The following is a 6,263-nucleotide window of genomic DNA, read 5'->3' as shown; positions in this document are numbered from 1 at the left end:
TGTTGAAACAAAGGCTGTTACATCATGGTAGAAATACATTATCAACTTAAAGATGTATCATCATCATTTAACATCCTGCTTGTTTTGGCATGTGTTAAACAGTTTGGAGGACTGCATCCTGCAACAATGTCTTTGGCATGGTTTCTCTGGCTGGATACATTTCACAATGTCAACTACCTTGCAAAGTAGATGCTACTTTCATGACACCATATGATAATTGCCTCATAACTGGCAAGGCTAAGGCCCTAGAGTGGTCCCTATAACCGAGGGCAAATTGAAGAGAGAGTAGGTGATGATCCAAGGCAAATGGATGAGGGAATAGTAAATAAGAGGAGAGGATAGTGGAATATGGCAGGGAAAAGAGAAGAGGTTGAGAAAAAGAGAGAGACAGAGTTAAATAGGTGCTAAGGTAGGTTGTGTAGGGGGTGTTTAGGGCTATCCAGTATTATAAGGGACAAGTATGGACAGAATGTGTGAGAGAAAAGAGACAAGAAGGAAACAGTAAACTAGAGTGTAATGGAAACCTGAGTATCCCTGAAGAAAAAAGGGGTGAGATTATGTAGGTGAGTCAGAGAAGGAAGATGAAAAGGGGTGAAGATGCAGAGAAGTTGTGGGAGAGAAAAGAAGGTTCAGAAGTAGATGCTCAAAGGCACCATAGAAGTAGAAAGAATGGGATATGAAAACCATGAATTGTATTTAAATTTTACATATTTTTAATAATAATAATGGTTTCAAATTTTTCCACAAGGGCAGCCATTTTGGGGGAGGGGATAAGTCAATTACATCAACCCCAGTGTTTCACTGGTACTTAGTTTATCGACCCTGAAAGGATGGAAGGCAAAGTCACCTCACCAGAATTTGAACTCAGAACGTAGTGGTAGGCGAAATATTGCTAAACATTTCGTCCAGCGCACTAATGATTCTGCCAGCTCGCCACCTTTTTAATGATAATAATAATAATAATAATAACAATAATAATAATAAAGTTTTAGTACAAGGCCAGCAGTTTTAAGTAGTGGTGGGAGATTACTAAGTTACATTGGCTTCAGTACTTATGTAATACATATTTTATTAACCCTGAAAAGATGCAAGGCAAAATCAGCCTCAGCAGAATTTGAACTCAGAACATAAAGAGCTGAAAGAAATTTTGCTAAGCATTTTATCCTACACTCTAATGATTCTGCCAAGCTCACCACCTTAGTAATGGTTTCAAATTTTGGCACAAGGCCAGTAATATCAGGAGAGGAGTTAAGTTGTTTACATCCACTCCAGTGCTCAACTGATACTTATTTTATTGACCCTCAAAGGATGAAAGGCAGAATTTGAACTCTGAACGTGAAGATGGACAAAATTCCACAAAACATTTTGCCCAGCATACTAATGATTCTGCCAGCTCACTGCTTTAATAATAATGATAATTCTTTCTTATTTTTGTGCAAAGCCAGGAATTTTAGGGGTAGGGTTGGTTGTAGTGAGGCATGGGCTTTGAATGCAGAGGATTTGAAAAGACAGGAAAAAAATTAGTGTGCTCCATTGGGTGTGCAATGTAAGTTCACATGAAAGGTAAAATATAAAAGTGTTTAGAGAAATTCTGGACATAAGAGGAATCAGATGTAGTGTGTAAGAAAGACGTCTGCACTGGTATAGAGTTTTGATGTGTGTGGATGAGAAAGAAGTGCTGCTCAATGCCCTTTTGCAGATTACCTTGATGTCTTTATTTTCTTGGCTGGTGACTTCAGTGGACATGATGGATAGCAATCCAATGGATTCCATGGTGTACATGGAGGCTATGGTTTTGATCCTAAAAATGAAGAGGGAACAAAATTTGTGAAGTTCTGTGATGCAAATGACCTGATGATCTGCAATGCTAACTTAAAGAAACCAACCAGTAATCTGATTATTTATTAATCAGGTGGGAACACAAGCCAAACTGACAACATTCTTCCTAAAAAAAATGGGTTAAATAAATGTTTGTGTATGCAAAGTTAATGACTAGTGGCTTCATGTTTAGAGCTAAAAGGATTCAGAGTTATAAACTAGTATGGAAAATAAAGTCATGAATGCTTAAAGATTAGGTGAACAGTGAGAAATTTAGAAAAGCACTAGTTGAAGCATTTGACAAGAATGAAGAGATAGAGACTTATAACAGAGAAGAATTGGAAGCTCTTTTGGGATAACCTACTGAGAGCAACAGAAAATCTGAGGCTGGTACAAAGTTCTAGCCAGGCCAAGTGTAACATTGTGATGGAAACAGTGACGTAGACATAGCCATAAAAGCAAAGAAACAGGCCTGCAAGGATTGGAAGAATGACCTAGCAGAGAAATATACCAGATGGCTAGAAGATAAGCTAGGCAACAGGTCTTTTTATCAAAGGTAGAATCAGAAAGGAAGCGGTTTGCCAATGTTCTAGTGTGAGAACCAGAGGCATGATGTGTTCCAGATTGCACAACAGTGTAACAGAAAAAAATCATGATGTTGAAGCATGCATGAATGGATGATAGTATACTTGCACTTTGTGAATCTGAAAAGAAAAAGGCATGAAAGTCTTCAAAATGTGGAGAATGCATGAGGGAAGGAGAGTCTTCCTGACATGGATGGGCCTAACAGCAGTATGACAGTTATAGCAATTAAGGATATGAAGACAAGGAAAATCCAAGGTCCATCAGGAATTACTGCCAAGATGCTTAAAATATCTGGTGGAGTAGGATATGACTTAATCACCCATATAATCAGGTTGTACAGGAAGGTATCAAACCCAACAAAGGAGTAGCAGCATTATAGTCAACTGTTAAAAGGGTAAAAATGATGCTTGTGTACAAATAGCAATGCTACATAATAATGAAATATGGCCTGTGAAAGCAGAGAACATGCAAAAACCTAGAAAGAAATTATGCTAACATGCTCTACTCAATATGCACTATCAGTGTGCATGCACAACAAAGTGCAAATGTATTGAGATAAAAATTGGGCACAGGAGGTATCAGAGGCAGTGTGCAAGAGATAAGACTGTGCTGATATGGTCATGTGATGTGTATGGATGAGGACCTATGCATAAAGGAGTGTTGATTGCTAAATGTAGATGGAAGAGGAAGTCTCTAGAAGATGTTGGACAAAGTTGTGAAGAATGACCTCTAGATGTTGAGCCTCGCAGAGAAGTTGACAAAGGACCAAAATGATTGGCAACTTGCTGTGTTAAAGAAGACTTGTCTATTGCTTTTGTAATGTACTCTGTTATTTTACTAACGTCAATTCTAGAAGGACTAAAGTAAAATTGATCTGAAATCATTTATATACCTACATACTCCAAGACGTTTACTTTGAAACCTGACTTAAAAACTGTTCAGTGATGAATTAAGTCTGATTTTGATTTCTACAAGGGATAAAATTTGCTATCCATTTCTCCAGGATTAAGGATATAACTATCTCTTATCTACAGAGGTTACTTTAGTTGACTTCACTAACCCCAAAATATGTGGTCTTGTGATAATTTTCAACATTTATATTGCTGTTAAAATATTGAATTGTAATATCAATACAAAACCAGAAATTTGCTGGATAGATCCTATCCTGTGCTTTGCTGGTACTTATTTAACCAACTCTAGAAGGAAGAAACATTCTGGTGGAATTTGAACTCGGAATGTAAAGGAACATATCTAACTACAGCAAGATATTCTATCAGGCACTTTAATGATTCTATCAGTGATTACCTTTTTTTTTTGGTTATATCATATTCGTCATCATCATCATCATTGTTTAAAGTCCGTTTTCCATGCTGGCATGGGTTGGACAGTTTGACTGAGGACTGGTGAGCCAGATGGCTGCATCAGTCTCCAATCTGATTTGGCAGGGTTTCTACAGCTGGATGCCCTTCCTAACGCCAACCACTCCGAGAGTGTAGTGGGTGCTTTTATGTGCCACCGGCAAGAGAGCCAGTCAGGCAGTACTGGCAACGGCCATGCTCAAATGGTGTTTTTTACGTGCCACCTGCACAGGAGCGAGTCCAGCGGCACTGGCAACGATCTTGCTCGAATGTTGTTTTTCACGTGCCACCAGCACAAGTGCCAGTAAGGCGATGCTGGTAACGATCACGCTCGAATGGTGCTTTATACGTGCCACTTGCACAGGAGCCAGTCAGTGAGTCTAGCAATGATCACACTCAGATGGTGCTCTTAGCACTCCACTAGCACTGATGCCAGTCATGCAGTGCTGTCATCAAATTTGATTTCGATTTCACTTGCCTCAACATATCTTCAATAATGCTATTACATTATTTGTGAAGGAAATAAGCTTAAGAAATAAACTCATTCAGCCAATGATACTTAGAAATAAAAGACATTGATGTTAGTCCACAGAAATAAAGTGAATGTAAAAGCTACATTAGAAGACTTATGCAATTGAATAGTTATTAAAGGATCAACTGTATTTCAAGCCACTAAAATAGATGAATTAAATTTACTTGAGTTGTTATGGTGAGATATGGAATTTTTTAAGTGTACTTGCTGAATGATAGATTTGGTTGTAAAATTTGTAACAAATGGTAACTAATGTTGAAATGTAGTCTATCATCTACCTCAGTGTATACAACTACCTTCGCAAGCAAATTTTCACACTATGCAACAGACTTCTGTACTATTGTTAAGTGAAACTTTGTTTTAGAGCTGCTGACTTTCCAGCTTGTTTGCTGGAACCAAAATACAGTATAAGAAATGTGTTACTAAGGTGTAATCTAATATTAGTCACAAAACTTACAATAAGTGTTCTCCTGTCTCATGAGAGAATTTTGAAAATAAGTAAATCTGCAAGTAAGTTATTTTGTAAAATAAAAAATATATAAAGAAAATTCTTAAAAGATATTGCATTGCAGGATCCAACTTGTTTATTTCCCTGCACCATTTAACAAAGCTACTTCAGTTCTGTTCCGTAAATAAGATTTTTATCTAAGTATTAAAAGAATGTTAGTTTCAGGTTTCTCCTGACTAGAATTTCATAGAAATTATGTCACTGATTAAATTTATACCCATGGGATTTACGTTTTCTTGCAAACTAAAAAAAAATTAGAAAATTGCATAAAATAAAAGCAAGCTTGTTCACAGGGAGAGGACTGTGTATCTCATTTATATATTATCTTGCACTCAATATACAAGCAACTTGTCATAGAACATGTGTTTTAAGGCCATTTTCTCTACTAAAGCAGAGGTTAGCCTTGTTAACCACATGAGAACCATTTTCATTTTACCCTATCCTCTACTTCACCCTTATCAAACACCTTTGCCCTCATCTTCTTTTCCATCGTTTTTAGTTGCATCAATGTCAGTCATTCACTTCCTCTTACATTCATTTCAATAATTTTATCACCTTCTCACTACTATTTCTCCTCAGCACATGACCCAGCTATTTCATCCCATTTCGTTTCACAACGTACATTACTGACTCATTTCCCACCATTATTGCGATTCACTGTTTGTCTTCCCTCTCTTTCAGTAAAACTCCACTCATCAAAAGAATCATACTCATTTTTTGCTTTTTCCAGCTTTCTCTGCTTCTCCATGTTCATCACCTATATCTCATTTTGATAAATCATAGCACTTCTCACTGTTGCAGTGTACTCCTTTCCCTTTAATTTCATTGCCCCTTCATTAGAACACCAATCAGTTTCTAGAACTTCTCTCATATGCATCTCAGTCTATCAATCTACCATTCAACTTCATGCCATTTCCAACATCCGGCTCAACATTCTCTCCGTTTGCATTGCTACCCATAGACACATTACACTTAAATGCAGCTGATAAATTAGATAATAGTCAACATTTTCTAATCAATCCACCCAGCACATACTGTACATTTAATGGAGTTCACTACAACATTCTTTCCTGCACAGAATACTATAATGAGTACATTTTGGTTTCTAATGCAAGCAGTTAAAACTCACAGCATGTTCAAACATTGCTTGAGCGTATCACCATAATTGTAAGTAAGTAAAGGAAAACTCTATCCCCCCCCTCTCTCTCACACACTCTTTCGCCCTGGTTTAACACTACAGCTTGGCATTTTAGGTGCCTTTAGTGAAGTTCACAGTAATGCAAGAACTGGACCAAGCCTTTGGTTTGAAGATATTTTCTTTCATCTATCCCACCAGTCTTAGGGGTCATGTACACAATTCACATTATCAACACTTATGCAGGTTAAAAGGTCACTTTAGTTCTGCACAAGCTGGAGTTTATAAATAGTTCAGAATGAATAACTGATCTCTGATAAGGCATAA

The sequence above is a fragment of the Octopus sinensis genome, linkage group LG1 (assembly GCF_006345805.1).
Source record: "Octopus sinensis linkage group LG1, ASM634580v1, whole genome shotgun sequence".
Classification (NCBI taxonomy): Eukaryota; Metazoa; Mollusca; class Cephalopoda; order Octopoda; family Octopodidae; genus Octopus; species Octopus sinensis.
The sequence above is the reverse complement of the archived record's forward strand: the minus strand, read 5'-3'. Positions refer to the sequence as shown.